This window comes from Lissotriton vulgaris, chromosome 4_1 (genome assembly GCF_964263255.1).
Source record: "Lissotriton vulgaris chromosome 4_1, aLisVul1.2, whole genome shotgun sequence".
Taxonomy (NCBI): domain Eukaryota; kingdom Metazoa; phylum Chordata; class Amphibia; order Caudata; family Salamandridae; genus Lissotriton; species Lissotriton vulgaris.
Window position 1 is genome coordinate 1,195,231,804 of NC_141691.1, and position 21,919 is coordinate 1,195,253,722.

The following is a 21,919-nucleotide window of genomic DNA, read 5'->3' on the forward strand; positions in this document are numbered from 1 at the left end:
GACCAGATAAAAGCTACAGAGGACCGGTTTCTGGGATTCCAGCCTTCTTCAGCCCGGCTTGCTTGAATCCAGTGGCAAAGTGAGCAAGGGACTCACGTCTGAGCATACCCTGCCAACTTATGGCGAACAAAGAAAAACCAAAGGAAATGATGGACGGAGCGTTGACAATACAAGCACTCACCCCCAGTCAACTGATCTGAGTTTAATCCATCACGCTTCTTTAGCCCACTCTGTCACCCCAGTTCAGACATGGCCATATGCAAATCAGTCTGACCCTGTGCCTCATGGGAACAGTCCAGCCCGAACTGCCAAGCCATGCCTTCCCTGGACCAGAAACAAGCTACAGAGGACGGGTTTCTGGCATTCCAGCCTTCTTCAGGCCGGCTTGCTTGAATCCAGTGGCAAAGTGAGCAAGGGACTCATGTCTGAGCATACCCTGCGAACTTATGGTGAACAAAGAAAAACCAAAGGAAATGATGGACAGAGCGTTGACAATACAAGCACTCACCCGCAGTCAACTGATCTGGGTTTAATCCATCACCGTTCTTTAGTCCACTCTGCCACCCCAGTTCAGACATGGCCATATGCAAATCAGTCTGACCCTGTGCCTCATGGGAACAGTCCAGCCCGAACTGCCAAGCCATGCCTTCCCTGGACCAGAAACAAGTTACAGAGGACCGGTTTCTGGCATTCCAGCCTTCTTCTGCCCGGTTTGCTTGAATCCAGTGGCAAAGTGAGCAAGGGACTCACGTCTGAGCATACCCTGCCAACTTATGGCGAACAAAGAAAAAACAAAGAAAATGATGGATGGAGCGTTGACAATACAAGCACTCACCCCCAGTCAACCGATCTGGGTTTAATCCATTACCGTTCTTTAGCCCACTCTGCCACCCCAGTTCAGACATGGCCATATGCAAATCAGTCTGACCCTGTGCCTCATGGGAACAGTCCAGGCCGAACTGCCAAGCCATGCCTTCCCTGGACTGGAAACAAGCTACCGAGGACCGGTTTCTGACATTCCAGCCTTCTTCAGCCCGGCTTGCTTGAATCCAGTGGCAAAGTGAGCAAGGGACTCACGTCTGAAATTACCCTTCAAACTTATGGCGAACAAAGAAAAACCAAAGGAAATGATGGACGGAGCATTGACAATACAAGCACTCACCCCCAGTCAACTGATCTGGGTTTAATCATCACCGTTCTTTAGCCCACTCTGTCACCCCAGTTCAGACATGGCCATATGCAAATCAGTCTGACCCTGTGCCTCATGGGAACAGTTCAGCCGAACTGCCAAGCCATGCCTTCCCTGGACCGGAAACAAGCTACAGAGGACCGGTTTCTGGCATTCCAGCCTTCTTCAGCCCGGCTTGCTTGAATCCAGTGGCAAAGTGAACAAGGGACTCACATCTGAGCATACCCTGCGAACTTATGGCGAACAAAGAAAAACCAAAGGAAATGATGGACGGAGCGTTGACAATACAAGCACTCACCCCCAGTCAACTGATCTGAGTTTAATCCATCGCCGTTCTTTATCCCACTCTGCCACCCCAGTTCAGACATGGCCATATGCAAATCAGTCTGACCCTGTGCCTCATGGGAACAGTCCAGCCCGAACTGCCAAGCCATGCCTTCCCTGGACCTGAAACAAGCTACCGAGGACCGGTCTATGGCATTCCAGCCTTCTTCAGCCCGGCTTGCTTGAATCCAGTGGCAAAGTGAGCAAGAGACTCACGTCTGAGCATACCCTGCCAACTTATGGCGAAAAAGAAAAACCAAAGGAAATGATGGACGGAGCGTTGACAATACAAGCACTCAACCCCAGTCAACTGATCTGGGTTTAATCCATCACCGTTCTTTAGCCCACTCTGCCACCCCAATTCAGACATGGCCATATGCAAATCAGTCTGACCCTGTACCTCATAGGAACAGTCCAGCCCGAACTGCCAAGCCATGCCTTCCCTGGACCGGAAAACAAGCTACCGAGGACTAGTTTCTGGCATTCCAGTCTTCTTCAGCCCGGCTTGCTTGAATACAGTGGCAAAGTGAGCAAGTGACTCATGTCTGAGCATACCCTGCCAACTTATGGTGAACAAAGAAAAACCAAAGGAAATGATGGACGGAGCGTTGACAATAAAAGCACTCACCCCCAGTCAACTGATCTGGGTTTAATCCATCACCGTTCTTTAGCCCACTCTGCCACCCCAGTTCAGACATGGCCATATGCAAATCAGTCTGACCCTGTGCCTCATGGGAACAGTCCAGACCGAACTGCCAACCCATGCCTTCCCTGGACCGGAAACAAGCTACCGAGTACCGGTTTCTGGCATTCCAGCCTTCTTCAGCCCGGCTTGCTTGAATCCAGTAGCAAAGTGAGCAAGGGACTCACATCTGAGCATACCCTGCCAACTTATGGCGAAAAAGAAAAACCAAAGGAAATGATAGACGGAGCGTTGACAATACAAACACTCACCCCCAGTCAACTGATCTGCGTTTACTCCATCACCGTTCTTTAGCCCACTCTGCCACCCCAGTTCAGACATGGCCATATGCAAATCAGTCTGACCCTGTGCCTCATGGGAACAGTCCAGCCTGAACTGCCAAGCCATGCCTTCCCTGGACCGGAAACAAGCTACAGAGGACCGGTTTCTGGCATTCCAGCCTTCTTCAGCCCGGCTTGCTTGAATCCAGTGGCAAAGTGAGCAAGGGCCTCAGGTCTGAGCATACCCTGCCAACTCATGGCGAACAAACAAAAACTAAAGAAAATGATGGACAAAGCTTTGGCAATACAAGCACTCACTCCCAGTCAACTGATCTGGGTTTAATCCATCACCCTTCTTTAGCCCACTCTGCCACCCCAGTTCAGGCATGGCCATATGCAAATCAGTCTGACCCTGTGCCTCATGGGAACAGTCCAGCCCGAACTGCCAACCCATGCCTTCACTGGACCGGAAACAAGCTACCGAGGACCAGTTTCTGGCATTCCAGCATTCTTCAGCCCGGCTTGCTTGATTCCAGTGGCAAAGTGAGCAAGGGACTCACATCTGAGCATACCCTGCCAACTTACGGCGAAAAAGAAAAACCAAAGGAAATGATGGACGGAGCGTTGACAATACAAGCACTCAACCCCAGTCAACTGATCTGGGTTTAATCCATCACCGTTCTTTAGCCCACTCTGCCACCCCAATTCAGACATGGCCATATGCAAATCAGTCTGACCCTGTACCTCATAGGAACAGTCCAGCCCGAACTGCCAAGCCATGCCTTCCCTGGACCGGAAAACAAGCTACCGAGGACTAGTTTCTGGCATTCCAGCCTTCTTCAGCCCGGCTTGCTTGAATACAGTGGCAAAGTGAGCAAGTGACTCATGTCTGAGCATACCCTGCCAACGTATTGTGAACAAAGAAAAACCAAAGGAAATGATGGACGGAGCGTTGACAATAAAAGCACTCACCCCCAGTCAACTGATCTGGGTTTAATCCATCACCGTTCTTTAGCCCACTCTGCCACCCCAGTTCAGACATGGCCATATGCAAATCAGTCTGACCCTGTGCCTCATGGGAACAGTCCAGACCGAACTGCCAAGCCATGCCTTCCCTGGACCGGAAACAAGCTACCGAGTACCGGTTTCTGGCATTCCAGCCTTCTTCAGCCCGCCTTGCTTGAATCCAGTAGCAAAGTGAGCAAGGGACTCACGTCTGAGCATACCCTGCCAACTTATGGCGAAAAAGAAAAACCAAAGGAAATGATAGACGGAGCGTTGACAATACAAACACTCACCCCCAGTCAACTGATCTGGGTTTACTCCATCACCGTTCTTTAGCCCACTCTGCCACCCCAGTTCAGACATGGCCATATGCAAATCAGTCTGACCCTGTGCCTCATGGGAACAGTCCAGCCTGAACTGCCAAGCCATGCCTTCCCTGGACCGGAAACAAGCTACCGAGGACCGGTTTCTGGCATTCCAGCCTTCTTCAGCCCGGCTTGCTTGAATCCAGTGGCAAAGTGAGCAAGGGCCTCAGGTCTGAGCATACCCTGCCAACTCATGGCGAACAAAGAAAAACTAAAGAAAATGACGGACAAAGCTTTGGCAATACAAGCACTCACTCCCAGTCAACTGATCTGGGTTTAATTCATCACCCTTCTTTAGCCCACTCTGCCACCCCAGTTCAGGCATGGCCATATGCAAATCAGTCTGACCCTGTGCCTCATGGGAACAGTCCAGCCCGAACTGCCAACCCATGCCTTCACTGGACCGGAAACAAGCTACCGAGGACCAGTTTCTGGCATTCCAGCATTCTTCAGCCCGGCTTGCTTGATTCCAGTGGCAAAGTGAGCAAGGGACTCACATCTGAGCATACCCTGCCAACTTATGGCGAAAAAGAAAAACCAAAGGAAATGATGGACGGAGCGTTGACAATACAAGCACTCAACCCCAGTCAACTGATCTGGGTTTAATCCATCACCGTTCTTTAGCCCACTCTGCCACCCCAATTCAGACATGGCCATATGCAAATCAGTCTGACCCTGTACCTCATAGGAACAGTCCAGCCCGAACTGCCAAGCCATGCCTTCCCTGGACCGGAAAACAAGCTACCGAGGACTAGTTTATGGCATTCCAGCCTTCTTTAGCCCGGCTTGCTTGAATACAGTGGCAAAGTGAGCAAGTGACTCATGTCTGAGCATACCCTGCCAACTTATTGTGAACAAAGAAAAACCAAAGGAAATGATGGACGGAGCGTTGACAATAAAAGCACTCACCCCCAGTCAACTGATCTGGGTTTAATCCATCACCGTTCTTTAGCCCACTCTGCCACTCCAGTTCAGACATGGCCATATGCAAATCAGTCTGACCCTGTGCCTCATGGGAACAGTCCAGACCGAACTGCCAAGCCATGCCTTCCCTGGACCGGAAACAAGCTACCGAGTACCGGTTTCTGGCATTCCAGCCTTCTTCAGCCCGGCTTGCTTGAATCCAGTAGCAAAGTGAGCAAGGGACTCACGTCTGAGCATACCCTGCCAACTTATGGCGAAAAAGAAAAACCAAAGGAAATGATAGACGGAGCGTTGACAATACAAACACTCACCCCCAGTCAACTGATCTGGGTTTAATCCATCACCGTTCTTTAGCCCACTCTGCCACCCCAGTTCAGACATGGCCATATGCAAATCAGTCTGACCCTGTGCCTCATGGGAACAGTCCAGCCTGAACTGCCAAGCCATGCCTTCCCTGGACCGGAAACAAGCTACCGAGGACTGGTTTCTGGCATTCCAGCCTTCTTCAGCCCGGCTTGCTTGAATCCAGTGGCAAAGTGAGCAAGGGCCTCAGGTCTGAGCATACCCTGCCAACTCATGGCGAACAAAGAAAAACTAAAGAAAATGATGGACAAAGCGTTGGCAATACAAGCACTCACCCCCAGTCAACTGATCTGGGTTTAATCCATCACCCTTCTTTAGCCCACTCTGCCACCCCAATTCAGGCATGGCCATATGCAAATAAGTCTGACCCTGTGCCTCATGGGAACAGTCCAGCCCGAACTGCCAAACCATGCCTTCACTGGACCGGAAACAAGCTACCGAGGACCAGTTTCTGGCATTCCAGCATTCTTCAGCCCGGCTTGCTTGATTCCAGTGGCAAAGTGAGCAAGTGACTCACATCTGAGCATACCCTGCCAACTTATGGTGAACAAAGAAAAACCAAAGGAAATGATGGACGGAGCGTTGACAATACAAGCACTCACCCCCAGTCAACTGATCTGGGTTTAATCCATCACCGTTCTTTAGCCCACTCTGCCACCCCAGTTCAGACATGGCCATATGCAAATCAGTCTGACCCTGTGCCTCATGGGAACAGTCCAGCCCAAACTGCCATGCCATTCCTTCCCTGGACCAGACACAACCTACCGAGGACCGGTTTCTGGCATTCCAGCCTTCTTCAGCCCGGCTTGCTTGAATCCAGTAGCAAAGTGAGCAAGGGACTCACGTCTGAGCATACCCTGCCAACTTATGGCGAAAAAGAAAAACCAAAGGAAATGATGGACGATGCGTTGACAATACAAGCACTCACCCGCAGTCAACTGATCTGGGTTTAATCCATCACTGTTCTTTAGCCCACTCTGCCACCCCAGTTCAGACATGGCCATATACAAATCAGTCTGACCCTGTGCCTCATGGGAACAGTCCAGCCCGAACTGCCAATCCATGCCTTCCCTGGACCGGAAACAAGCTACCAAGGACCGGTTTCTGGCATTCCAGCCTTCTTCAGCCCAGCTTGCTTGAATCCAGTGGCAAAGTGAGCAAGGGACTCACGTCTGAGCATACCCTGCAAACTTATGGCGAACCAAAAAAACCCATAGGAAATGATGGACGGTGCGTTGACAATACAAGCACTCACCCCCAGTCAACTGATCTGGGTTTAATCCATCACCGTTCTTTAGCCCACTCTGCCACCCCAGTTCAGACATGGCCATATGCAAATCAGTCTGACCCTGTGCCTCATGGGAACAGTCCAGCCCAAACTGCCAAGCCATGCCTTCCCTGGACCTGAAACAAGCTACCGAGGACCGGTCTATGGCATTCCAGCCTTCTTCAGCACGGCTTGCTTGAATCCAGTGGCAAAGTGAGCAAGGGACTCACGTCTGAGCATACCCTGCCAACTTATGGCAAACAAAGAAAAACCAAAGAAAGTCAAATAAGGCCTCCCTGGTTCTTCTTGTCCTGGTCTCTGTGGCTCTAGTCATCTTAGCCATCCTAGTGATTCACCTCTTAGCCCTTATACTCATATTTTTCATCCTCACTGCTTCCTTCCCCAGCATTACCCCGCAAAGGCTTTAGTCCGGTACAGCCTCAAAGCCTCTCACAAAGATGTTCTTTCTTTTCTTGACATAGAACTGTCAAAACTATCAGAGGCAGGACCTTGCCCACTTAAAATACTTGCTTAACATGTTAAAAATCAAAACTACCATTCCCAAGATCCATTGTGCACGTCGCAAAAATGCCAGAATGACTGAAAGGGCCACTCATGACATGAGCCCAATAAGCATCAATGTCCTAAACCTACTCTTCAGGGTTAATAGTATGAAAACCTGTGTTTATTCACAGACAGCAAAGTAAGGTCCTCCTGTGAATTGCCCAGAAAAATTACTTATCTGTGTCCTGCTTTCAATTCCACATCCTACAGAAGCCCCATAACAGTATCTCAATCAAGTTACCTCCTTCAAGCGCCCCAAAGCACTGTACAAACACCAACTTTCCACTCCATATGTTTCTTTTCTCTTGAGGCCAGATGCCACCTATCTGTCTGAATTCCATGTTTGCTGCTGCTTTTTGACTGCTGCTGGATTGCAAGATCTGAAATACAAAGCAAGCTCAATACCCCTTATACAGAGGCTTAAGGCTAGCACAAGGCCTCCCATAAAAATCCCCAAAATGATCCCAGCTTTCAAAACTCATCAAAGGAGCCTCATGAACATAAAAAATTACAATGTATTCTCATGAGTGAATAATACATGTTTATAACATGCTTTCAAGTCATACTAAATATTCATTGCTGACAGCCAAATACTCCCTGACTGAAGTGCAAAATATCAGTATGCCATATCTTTAAGCTCCTGTTTGATTTCAGCATGCCTTATTTGAATATTAAAATGACATAAATATTTACATTCAAAATTGTTTGAACGTTTTTATCTGTAAACAGGTTAGCTTATTTCATATACATTTTTAAGCACTTATACTCAAGTGCTTTACACAAGTTGCATCTCCAATACAAGACTACCATTGCCTGGAGTCAGTTTTTTCCTTTATGATCGGCTAAATAAAGACCTCCTTCACACTACTTATACAGCCCCTGGTCAAATTGTACATCCTCTCTTCGATTTAGACTACGGCCAGCTAAACAGCATTGACTATGTAATATGTTGCAGACCACTGGGAAAATAGCAGGGATGTTGTACTATTTGGCTGGCAGAGGGGTAAATAGACACACACACATACACCTACACACAGACACACAGACACACACACATATATATATATATAAATATATATATATATATAAATATATATATATATATATATAAATATATATATATATTACCTACTGGCGGTCGCCAGTAGGTAGTTATAGTTAGGATTTTTTTCAATGTTAAATCTCAAAATTCTATTTGGAATAACTTTGGCACCGGTTGACGAATCTGCCTGAAAATTTCAGGAACATGGCCTCGTCGAGCTCCGGCCCTTCCCTGTAAGTTTGGGGGGGATACAATAAGCGGGGGCCGAGATAAAAGGGGGGTCCCAAAACGCGTTTTCCCCATGTTAATTTCCATAGGGCGGTCGATTTCACTTTTAGCCCGAACGGCTGAATGGATTTACACCAAACTTGGCAAAATTGTAGGGACTGGTAGCCCGATGTGCCTTTGCTATGTCTCAAGATATGTGCTCCAGTGGATTTTGAGTAATTTAGGTCCCAAAAAATATATATATCTATAGCAGCGCACAGGTGCGCGCACCGGAGTGCGCTCCAGGCGCGACACGCGAGGTGCGCATGGAAAGCTGATTGGCTCTCGGGTGTCTGTAAACATTCCAAACAGTCCAGAGCGGTCGCCATCTTGTGTCTCGGTAAAATCGAGACATAAGAGGTGGCTAAAACAAAGTGGGAACTGACCATAAGGCGTCAGGGATAGACCCCTTTGACCCCCTAGGTTTGATGTGGGGGCTATAAAAGGGCCCCGCGGGGCATTTAAAATATTTTTTTTTTTTTCGTTTTGCGCGGGGGAAGCGCTCGGTGCGCGCACCAGGTAGCGCACCGGGGAGCGTAAAATGAGGGAAAAAGATGACAGAGTTTTAAAAAAATGAAGTTTTCATTTAGAAATTGGAGGTAGTTCTTAAAAGAACTTTTTTTTTTCTTCTTTTTGTTGTTTTATATTTTTTTGTGTTTTTGGAACTTTTTAAACTTTTTTTGGCTTTTCAAAACAGTTTTATATTTTTTTTGTATTTTTTAGGGGGAGAAACAAAAAAAGGGAATTGAAACTGGCTCAACTGGAGCAAAAAAACAAAAAACCCAAAAAATTATTTCTTTTTGGGGCACTTGTGATTATCACCTGCAAGGACGATGAGCTTAATACTTTGTTCCCCATAGGAGATAAGCTTGCCACAAGCAGTGCAAGTAATTTTAAAATCAGCAAATCTCGGCTGAATGCAAGGCATCACCTCAGATGTTTCTGGTTGCGAGGAAGAGGGTTGTTTTCTTTGGGAGGGGGTCCTTGATGACTGGGGGAGGTTACTGGCCAGTTCCCGGAACTCTGCGCGAGAGTAGTTGTTTGGATGCTTTCTTGTCATGTGCCGAATCATGGTATAGTTACCAAAAGAATATTTCTTATTTGGGTTGCCCCGTGAAAGTTCATCATTGCAGATGAGGCAAGTGACTTTGGGCGCATTCACCTTTTTTTTCCCCTCTGGAATTGAAAAAAACTGCCAAATGAAGTGTGGTTTGGGTTTATAAGGTGTGTTTTCTTCAGGCAGCCATCTTCTTCTCCCCTCCTCCTCTTCCTCTTCCTCCTCCTCCTGTTCTTGACCACCAATATAATTTGGAGCTGGTCCTCTTGGTGGTGGTGGTGGTGGTGGTGGCTGAGATGCTCCTGCTGCTGCTGCTACTGAAGCCATTTTAAAGTACAAAAAGGTACAGAGAGTTCCAAACAGATCTTCCTCAGTCAAAGGACAAAGTCAGAATAAGGAAAAAAGGTGGGGGCTTTCATCATTTGGAAAACAAAACTGTCCTGAACCAATGAGAAGTGTTATTTTCAGGTCACAAGACCAGGGGCTTCATCATTATGAAACTAAAACTGTTATGAACCAATGAAAAGTGTTATTTTCTGCTCACATGACCCGACGCGCTTACGCTACGCGCACGGGGGCGCGCAGCGTAAGCGCGTCGGAAGTTTACGTTTTGCGATCGTATTCGTTCGAGTACTTCCGGGTGCGCTTACGCCGTGCGTATCACGCGGTCGCGGCTACGCGATACGTCACGATCATGTTTTCGTTTGCGATATTGGCGCTCACGAGACGCTCCCCGGAGCGCGCCCGGGGGCGCTTTTCAGAAATACGCTTTTCGGGGCGCACTCCGGGGCGCGCTCTGGGAGCGCTCCCCCCAAAAATAAAAAAATAAAAAATGGGATAATTGTAGAGATAGGTAGCCCTATTCTGAAGTGGTTTGTAAAAAAATTTACTTTATAAAAATATGTATTGTGCTACATTGGGCTTAATATATGTTAGAGCCAAAATGTAGCCCAAATGTAGCCCAAAGTAGCCCAATGAAGCCCAAAGATGGCCACCAGAGATCAAAAATTGTAAATGTAGCCCAAAATTCAACTAGATGTAGCACAACTGTAGCCCAATGACAGAATGTACCAGAGTGTTAAAAAGAACAACTAGAGTGCTAACAGTCTTATTTATAAAGTGAAACTTATAGTAAGGAATTAGCATTTAAAAAACCTATGAAATTCACTGAAAAAAACCATAGGTTTCACACCAGTTATAGTTAGGAATTAGCATTTAAAAAACCTATTAAATTCACTGAAAAAACCATAGGTTTCACACCAGTTATAGTTAGCTGGAAATTTTACTGATATAAAACCATTGAAATTCCCACGTTATAGTTAGTCGGACTCACTATAACTTGCGCGTGCAATGCACTGCTGATGACATCACATATTACATCACTCATGACATGGTCAGTGACATCACTCATGACATCACTGATGACACCATCCTTGTGACACAGTGACAGACCTCCTTTCAGTGTAATGTAACCCATGAAACACATATTCAAAAATAGAAACTAATATTTTCAAAAAAGTGGATATACCCATACCAGTTACAACAACCAATTCAGTAATACCACCATCTAATACACATCCACTCATGTGTATGTATATGGGTTATTAGATATTTTTATTAGTATCAGTATGAGTGTCTATATGGTTTGGTGGGGGTATTACTTAGCACATAGATGCATGAGTGACTGACTCTTTGTTTGTATGTGTTTTGAAGACAACATATGTACAGGACTGTATGGGTGGATGAGTGTCTATATGTGTTTGTTAGTGAGTGAATGACTGTCTCACTAGTGTCTTTATCAGTAACTACATATGTTTTAATCTAGTATATATGAATATTGATGTATATAAGTGAGTATATGTGAGAGTAAGAGATTGTAAGAGTTCCTGTTTAAATAAGTATGTGTTTCTATAAGTGATTGTTTAAGAGAATAAATATGTGTAATTTTAAATAGAAGTAAGGTGGAAGTGTGTGTATAACTCTATATTCAAATAAATGGATGTCCAATAGTTTATTTGCACGTGTGAATATGTGTGTGAGTAACTTTTGGATGAATGTCGGTGTGTAACAGGATGTATAGGTGTATCAGTTCATATGATGAGTGAGTATATGTATGAGTGACTATATAGAACTGTTGGTGAATGAGTGGATGTGTATATAGATAGTGGAATTACTGAATTGCTTGTTGTAACTGATATAGGTATCTCCATTTTTTAAAAAATTTCAGTTTCTATTTTTGAATATGTGTTTCAAGGGTTACATTATAGTGAAAGGAGGTCTGTCACTATGTCACAAGGATGGTGTCATGAGTGATGTCACTGACCATGTCATGAGTGATGTAATATGTGATGTCATCAGCAGTGCATTGCACGCGCAAGTTATAGTGAGTCCGACTAACTATAACGTGGGAATTTCAATGGTTTTATATCAGTAAAATTTCCAGCTAACTATAACTGGTGTGAAACCTATGGTTTTTTCAGTGAATTTAATAGGTTTTTTAAATGCTAATTCCTAACTATAACTGGTGTGAAACCTATGGTTTTTTTCAGTGAATATATATATATATATATATATATATATATATATATATATATATATATATATATATATATATATATACATATAGATTCACTGAAAAAGCCATAGGTTATAGACCATATACAGTTAGGAATTAGCATTTACAAAACCTTGAACATTCACTGAAAAAACCATGGGTTATAGACCATATATAGTTAGGAATTAGCATTTACAAAACCTTATTTTATTCACACAAAACCATTGAAATTTCATATATAGTTAGTTGCACTAACTATATATCGCCCACCCGCAATCCACTGCTGATCATGTCACATATTACATCATTCAGGACATGATCAGTGACATCACTGATGACATCACTGATGACATCTCAAATGACATCACTGATGACATCACTGATGACATCTCATTTGACATTACTGATCACATCACTGATGACATCATTAATTTGATAATACGGTGAACCTCTTCAGACTCTAATATAATCTTAGATACACTCAGAGTAAATAGACACTCACAGACTGTCACTCATCCATGGAGTTACTCACACACCTAGTCAGTCATGCAAAGAATCAATCACACTTCCATTTCTTCAACTATACAGTTATACACACCTTACTTATTCAAACATATACTAACACATATTTACTCTCTTATACAATCCCTGATACAAGTTCACAATGATCCATACAGCCACTCACAAATTCACTGGCTCTTATGCACAGTTATTTATATATGTCAACTCTCACATGTACTGTGTTTTACATATGTACTTACTTTGACATGTAGCACTGAGATATCCATTCACTCACCAATACACTCATGCACAGAGTCAACCGCCCATACAGCTGTTTCCACATGCACTTTTGAACCCATACATCTAGTGAATCAACTGCTCACACATCTATGCACAGAGTCATACACCTCCCAGCCACCCACACACACACTCAGTCTCCCATACAAATACTTGGGCAACCAATCAATAACCCATATACTTAATCATAAAGCTACTGATCAACACATGCAGCAGTTTACAGTACAACAGACATAATGATGCACAAATTAAGACAGTTTAGTCACTAACCCATGCACTCAGTGAGACCCATTTAATCACTCACTCATACAGTCAGTCATGCACCTACTAAATCCGTCATCCAGACACTTATACATCCACTCATTCTTCAATATGTAAGACATATTTTGACTTTACAGAAACACACAGTCACTGGATGTTGTCATCAGTGATGTCATCAGTGATGTCATTTGAGATGTCATCAGTGATGTCATCAGTGATGTCATCAGTGATGTCACTGATCATGTCATGAATGATGTAATATGTGACATGATCAGCAGTGGATTGCGGGTGCGCGATATATAGTTAGTGCAACTAACTATATATGAAATTTCAATGGTTTTGTGTGAATAAAATAAGGTTTTGTAAATGCTAATTCCTAACTATATATGGTCTATAACCCATGGTTTTTTCAGTGAATTTTCAAGGTTTTGTAAATGCTAATTCCTAACTATATATGGTCTATAACCTATGGTTTTTTCAGTGAATTTCAATGGTTTTTTAATAGCAAATATCAAAAGCTGTAAAATGTCAAGTACGTGGTAGGTAAAAACATTTTCGTGTTTATGCACACTGATGTGCTTTGAACGCTGCCCCCCCCCCCCTCTTTTCTTTTAGGAGTATTCTCTCTTTGCAGATAGTGAAGGGTAGGTAACACAGGCCTTTGCCCCCGTTGTAATGCGTCGTGCCTGCTTCCCTCTCCATTTGATTGATTGTTATCCTAGCATTTATTGTTTTGGAATTGGTTCTCTTTGGTTCATTCTCTATTTACAAACAAGCACAGAGTCGCAATACTCTGTTTAGTCTTTGCAGATAGTGCAAAATCGTTAAAAAAACAAAAGGAATCAAGCAAAATCAATAGGCCACTAATGGGATCTCTTTTTGACCTCGCTAAAATAGAAACATTATGAACAACCCCTCATGAGAAATACGAAACTAGTGAGAGGAACTGAACTCGACACTATGATGGCTGCAAGACAGCTCGGCTCCGCCGCCCAACCCACCCAAAATAACGACAAACCCTATGCAAATATTATAAATATATACAACACACCAGCAAAGTAACAGGGTAAAACGTTTTATTAAATAACTATTTACATGGCAGCCTGCTGCAACATCGATCCAAACAAGCCTTTGTATTTGGGGCTCAAAATCAACCATCAATAGTAAGATTTTCATAGGTGAGTGTAGGTTCATGGTTTTCCATCCACAGACTAAAAGCCTGGAGTGGGAGTGAAAGAACAATAACTAGGTAAGAAGGAAGGCAGAGGTTGTGGTAAGGACTCTGGATATAGTATGTTGCTTGGTCCCTGAGATGCTTCGATGTCACTGCCTTGCACAAATGGCATAAGTCCTGGATGTTGGGTGCCATAGTTGAGGGTTCCGAGCAGCGCTTGTAACACTGTCTGAAGCTTATTTGCACCTGCTGCAGCTTCACTATTCTCAAAGTAAGTGGGGGCTGTTTGTGGACCTGACTGCATTGGAAAGCAATGTGATGCGGTGCCTCCCTGAACCGCTTGACGGATGCCCCCGAGATAATTGCGCCTGCTCCACACCTTGTCCCACAATCCGTTTGACCTGAAGACACGTCCTGCGGTGCCCTGGTCCGACCATCACATATACCTGCGCCAGGAGACGGCGTGGGGTGCACTAGAAGGGAGAGGCGGCGCGAACGAGCCTCCCCCACCTCTGCAGGTGGAGGTTTCTCAGCTACACCCCAGCGCTTCACTCGACCAGCTGACTTGCGCCCGCTCTTGCGACACAGTGCCTCGCTCGGCCAGCTGAATTGCGCCTGCTCTTGCTATTACAACGTCTCACCCGCCATCCAACGGAATTGTACCAATCTTGCGGTACAGCGACAGGCGGCTGCTACGGAGCTCACGAAATGGCGGTCGGCTCCACAGACTTGGGCCTGGCCAGCAAAGATGGCTCTGAGCAACCGTGGAACTCGGACGCTTGACTGCTAAGGCATGAGCCCCATTCCCAAAAGAGTCCCCTCAGCCTTGAAGATTCTACAACAGTCACCGGGACCCCCGACTCCCGTAGACTTCCGGTGGGGAGCGACTGCCATGATTGCTCGCGGAATGGCCACGACGTAGCCACGAGATGGTGGTGCTCTCATGCTGACGCCAGCTTCAGTCTGAAACATCCAGAAACACTGTAGACTACCAATTCGATCAGTTCCGGTGGAGCCCCAACGTGACCCGGTAGAGAAGAACTTGCCCCTTTCAATAGTACAGTAATCAATAACACATCAGAACTTAATATCAATAGGGATGTCCAAATGTTCAATCAGTACTCGTCCCCGCCCGCCATGCGCTTCAAACCTGCATACGTATCTCGTGATATCAAGGTTGGGCAACCAGTACACAACAAGGAGTTACGAGTCCCATTTATACCGGCGCCATTTTGGGCGAGGCCCGGCAAGTCCAGGATATAATCAAAATGTCTCCACCAACCAGCGGTCGGACCAGAACCCCTTTCGGCAGTCAAAAAAGGTTCCGTTCAATGACAACAGAAGAGATAGGCAACAAGAACAATCAGTCAAAAGAGGGGACGCTTTCGGGAATGGGGCCCATGCCCTAGCAGGCAAGCGTCCGAGTTCCAAGGTGTCCCAGGGCCATTTTAGTGGACCAGGCCCAAATCCAAAGAGCCGGCCGCCATTTTGAGAGTCCTGTTGCAGCCGCCTATCGCTGCACCGCAAGAGTGGGCGCAATTCAGCTGGATGGTGGGCGAGACGCTGTAGCCGCAAGTGCGGGCGGAACTCAGCTGGATGGGGGGTGAGGCACTGTGCCGTAAGAGCGGGCAGAACTCTGCTGGACGGCGAGGGAAACGCTAAGAGGCGCCCCACCTGGGGAGGCGGGAGAGGCCCATTTGCGCTGCCTCCCCCCCCGGGCACCCCACGCCGACTTTCGGCGCAGCATTGTAGGATGGCCACACCAGTACAACAACTTGCTGGACACCACCTCAGTGCCATCCGGATCTCGGCGCATTCTGCTGCCTTCGGCCTATTCGCACATCGGTCCGCTACTGACGCCGCCTCACAGGCCAACGGATTTCGTAGGCTTTTTATAGCCCAAAGCCGCATAACAGGTCATGTGACTTGTTTATAAAACTTTTCATTGGTTCATTTTACTTTTGGTTTCCAAATGATGGAAGGCTTGATCATATGACCTAAAAATAACACTTTTCATTGGATTGAAACATTTTTTTTTCCCAAATGATGAAAGCCCCACCTTTTTTTTTCTCACTCGGCAATCCAAAAAGGTTCCGTTAGATAACAACAGAGGGGACAGGCAACAAGAACCATCAGTCAAAGAGGAGAGGGCAAGTTCTTCCCTACCGGGTCACGTTGGGGCTCCACCGGAAGTCATTGAATTGGTAGTCTACAGTGTTTCTGGATGTTTCAGACTGAAGCTGGCATCAGCATGAGAGCACCACCATCTCGTGGCTCCGTCGTGGCCATTCCGCAAGCAATCATGGCAGCCGCTCCCCACGGGAAGCCTGCGGGAGTCAGGGGCCCAATGACTTTTGTAGAATCTTCAAGGCTGAGGGGACGCTTTCGAGAATGGGGCCCAAGCCGTAGCAGGCAAATGTCCGAGTTCAAATGTGTCCCAGGGCCATTTTAGTGGACCAGGCCCAAATCCGAAGAGCCGGCCACCAATTTAAGAGTCCTGTGGCAGCCGCCTATCGCTGCACCGCAAGAGTGGGCGCAACTCAGCTGAATGGCGGATGAGGCACAGTGCCGCAAAAGCGGGTGCTAAACAACTGGATGGCGAGTGAAATGCCAAGGGGCGCCCCACTGCAGCAGAGGAGCCTCCACCTGGGGAGGCGGGGGAGGCCCGTTTGTTCCGCCTCCCCCCCCCGGGGCGCCCACGCCGTTTTTCGGCGCAGCATTGTAGGATGGCCAGACCAGTGCGACAACTTACTGGACACCACCTGGGTGCAGTCCGGATCTCGGCGCGTTGTTCTGCCTTCGGCCTATTCGCACAATGGACCGCTACTGATGCCAGCTCACAGGCCGACGGATTTTGCCAACTAAAAGACAAACCAAAGCAGCCCATTGTTGCTTTGAGATGGATGTTGCAGCAAGCTGCCATGTAAATAGTTGTTTACATTTTTTTTTTAACGTGTTTACTTTGTTGGAGCGTTGTATATATTTATAAGTTATTAAAGAGTTACAATCCTACTACTTTGTTGGAGTGCTATATATTTTTAATGTGGCACATAATTGTGAAGACTTTGATGTACAAAAAGGCATCCCTGGAATCTTCCGCTTCAGGCTCGGTCCCACACACCCTTACAGTGAGAATCCCCTCCCCAATCACAATACAGGATCGTTATCAGATAGTAGGAACGCGTGTGGTGTGACGGATCTCATGGGGTGGGGGCCTTGATCTACTGTAACTCCTTTGAAGAGGGGTGATTCTTTACAGTTGGGGCCATAAACTACATCTGTACGGCTAGGTGATACCCTGGGACCGGCCTGGACAATCAGACACAGAAGAAGAGGAGTGTCAGAGGGTGCGGTAGTGAATAGGGTGAAAGGGAGGTGTCGGGCGGGCACAGGGTGTGATTCTTAGAGAAGAGCAGCGCAGATGGTGGGAGGTTTATGGCCCATGCATGAGAGAGAGAGCGGGGTGACCAGTGCGTGGGGGAGATGCTTGCGAGGGTGGGGAGCCATGCTGAGGATCGACAGCGTGCAGAGAGTGGGTCTGGTCAAGGCATCTAAAATGGCTGCCGTGCACGACAAAAGTGTGGCATTGGAAAAAAGGCAAGATGGCGCAGACAATGTTTATCAATACAGATTAATTTATAACAAGTATTTTTTACAAAATATTTACTCGCAGTGACAAAATGGCGGTCAACACTTCCTGATTTTCTTCGAATCGAACGTTAACAGATGTCACGCAGACAAAAAAAAAACGCTCACGCGCAGCCGCTGGGAGACATGTATCAACATATATGAGCATCCTCAGCCACCCTCAGAAAATATGGGGGGTCAGGATACGTCTCCCGTACTCCCTTGTTCCCATTTCTCACATTGTTTTTCCTCCATCTTGTAATTTAATTAAAACAAAACACAAAATGGCGAATTCCCGTTTCGCGACCCGGTTCGCGAACCGGGAAGCGCTTCTACCGCGAAAAATCAAATTTTTTTTTTTGCCCCACGGGACCCTTTAATAACCCCAACATCATTCTTAGGGGGTCAAGAGGGGTCTACCTTGTCCCCTTTTATTAAATTCCCCCTTCCTTTTTCTCCTCCTCTTGTCTCTCGATCCTACCGAGAGACAAGATGGTGGCCGTTCCGGACTGTTTAGAATGTTGACAGACACCGGAGAGCCAATCAGCTTCGCTTCTCAAAGTTCCGTAACACGAAAAGTACGCGAACCGGAGCGCTACCCCGGACGCTGTCACAGATATATCTGTTTTTTAAAACGTTAATTTCTCAAAATTCACTGGAGCACATATATTGAGACCCAGCAAAGGCACATCGGGCTAAAAGTCCCTACAATTTTGCCAAGTTTCGTGCAAATCCATTCAGCCGTTCGAGCTAAAAGTGAGTCCAAACGCCCTATGGAAAAATGAATGGGAAAAACGCGTTTTGGGACCCCCCTTTTTTATCGGCCCCCCTTGACGAAACCTCCCCAAATTTTCAGGGGCTGCTCAGAAACACAATGTGCCATTTTCCTAAAAATTTCTGAAAATTTCAGCCGATTCCGTCCACAAACGCCAAAGTTATTAGACATAGAATTTTCAAAAGTCCCATAGAGAAAAAATACTAACTATATATACCTACTGGCGACCGCCAGTAGGTAATATATATATATATATATATATATATATATATATATATATATATATATATATATATATATATATATATATATATATATATATATATATATATATATTAATTTCCATAGGGCGGTTGGCCTCACTTTTAGCTCGAACGGCTGAATGGATTTGCACGAAACTTGGCTAAATTGTAGGGACTGTTAGCCCGATGTGCCTTTGCTAGGTCTTAATATATGTGCTCCAGTGGATTTTGAGTAATTTAGGTTCAAAAAAAGATATATATCTGGGCGGAGCCTAACCACACATCTGATCTGATTGGCTGTCAGCACTTCATCCAAGAAGTGTTGGCAGCCATCTTGGGACCAATATACATGATAGCACCTCATTAAAAAGCATTGTAGTTAATAGAGGGTTTTAGGACTTTAGTTACATTATAAATCATTTGTTGATGGTACCATACTCGTTTTAGGAATTGTGGTGGGTTCTAAGGTGATTTTACCATGTGAAAAAACCTTCTGCTGTGATATCATGAATATTGTTTGAAAGAAAACTATTATCTCATGATTTTCCCACAGTGGTTTGGAAGGGGATCTATAAGCTAAACTGAAAGCATATTTTCTGTAAATTCACATTATCTTTCTCAGTCATGTGAAAATGAAGTCTGACATTCTCAGTAAAACATGTACATCCAACAAGGACAGAGACTGTCAGTTGATTCCTTTGTGTTCTATTGCAGCCTCCTAGAGTGTTCTAAAGAACAACTAGAGCGCTAACAGTCCTACTTATTACAAAGGTATGGCACACCTGAAGCCATCTTGATTGGAATAAAGTGGTAACTCTTAAAACATTTAATTTAAAAAGAAACAACATGAGGGGGTATATTTTGCCATAGAAAGTATGATTAGTGCTGCAGAATGAAAAATTAGGGCACATTTTGAGTGACTTCTCAAATCCTTTTCTATTTCATTAAAACATTCTGACATGCAGTCTCCCAAAATGGCCACCGGAGACAAAAGAGCCCAAATGTAGCCCAAATATCACCCAGATGTAGCCCAAGTATAGCCCAATGACAGAATGTCCCAGAGTGTTCTAAAGAACAACTCGAGCGCTAACAGTCCTACTTATTACAAAGGTATGGCACACCTGAAGCCATCTTGATTGGAATAAAGTGGTAACTCTTAAAACATTTAATTTTAAAAGAAACAACATGAGGGGGTATATTTTGCCATAGAAAGTATGATTAGTGCTGCAGAATGAAAAATTAGGGCACATTTTGAGTGACTTCTCAAATCCTTTTCTATTTCATTAAAACATTCTGACATGCAGTCCCCCAAAATGGCCACCTGAGACAAAAGAGCCCAAATGTAGCCCAAATATCACCCAGATGTAGCCCAAGTATAGCCCAATGACAGAATGTCCCATAGTGTTCTAAAGAACAACTAGAGCGCTAACAGTCCTACTTATTACAAAGGTATAGCACACTTGGAGCCATCGTGATGGGAATAAAGTGGTAACTCTTAAAACATTTAATTTAAAAAGGAACAAAATGAGGGGGTATATTTTGCCATATGAATTATGATTAGTGCTGCAGAAAGAAAAATTAGGGCACATTTTGAGTGACTTCTCAAACCCTCTTCAATTTCATTAAAAAATTCTGACATACAGTCTCCCAAGATGGCCACCAGAGACAAAAGAGCCTAAATGTAGCCCAAATATCACCCAGATGTACCCCAAGTATAGCCCAATGACAGAATGTCCCAGAGTGTTCTAAAGAACAACTAGAGCGCTAACAGTCTTACTTATGACAAAAGTATGGCACACCAGAAGCCATCTTGATTGGAATGAAGTGGTAAGTCTGAAAACACTCAATTTAAAAAGGAACAACATGAGGGGGTTAATTTTGCATACATAGAAAGTATGATTAGTGCTTCAGAAAGAAAAATTAGGGATCATTTTGAGTGACTTCTCAAATCCTCTTCTATTTCATTAAAAAAAGTTCTGACATGCAGACTGAAACATGCACTTTGAATCCAGCAGCAGACGTCCCTGGTGAGCAGTAGCTTTACTACAGTGATCTAATGTGCAACTAGAGTGCTAACATTCAGAATTTATGGCAAATGTGTGACACATCTGAATGCCTTCTTGATGGAACCAAAGTAAACAAGCATTGAAAATGCAATAGATCTCACCCTCGTTTAAGTTAAAGCCATTCTGTTTGTAATGAGGTGGCTTTTTAGCTTTGCTTTTATTAGTGTTTTTTCAACTTTCATGTAAATAACATGCATCTGTATGCATATAAGTATATGTATGCATGCATTTATGTTTGTATTTATATAGATATACAGATGATATATGTTTATATATGTATGTATATATATATATATATATATTCACTGAAAAAACCATAGGCTATAGACCATATATAGTTAGGAATTAGCATTTACAAAACCTTGAAAATTCACTGAAAAAACCATAGGTTATAGACCATATATAGTTAGGAATTAGCATTTACAAAACCTTATTTTACTCACACAAAACCATTGAAATTCCATATATAGTTAGTTGCACTAACTATATATCGCGCACCCGCAATCCACTGCTGATGATGTCACATATTACATCATTCATGACATGGTCAGTGACATCACTAAGGTTTTGTAAATGCGAATTCCTAACTATATATGGTCTATAACCTATGGTTTTTTCAGTGAATATATATATATATATATATATATATATATATATATATTACCTACTGGCTATCGCCAGTAGGTATATATAGTTAAGATTAATTCCCTATGGGACTTTTGAAAATTCTATGTCTAATAACTTTGGCGTTTGTGGACGGAATCGGCTGAAATTTTCAGGAAAATGGCACATTTTGTTTCTGAGCAGCCCCTGAAAATTTGGTGGGGTTTCGTCAAGGGGGGGCTGAGAAAAAAGGGGGGTCCCAAAACGCGTTTTTCCCATTCATTTTTCCATAGGGCGGTTGGACTCACTTTTAGCTCGAACGGCTGAATGGATTTGCACGAAACTTGGCAAAATTGTAGGGACTGTTAGCCCGATGTGCCTTTGCTAGGTCTCAATATATGTGCTCCAGTAGTTTTTGAGAAATTAACGTTCAAACCAAGATATATATCTGTAACAGCGCTCTGGGCAGCGATCCGGTCCGCTTACTTT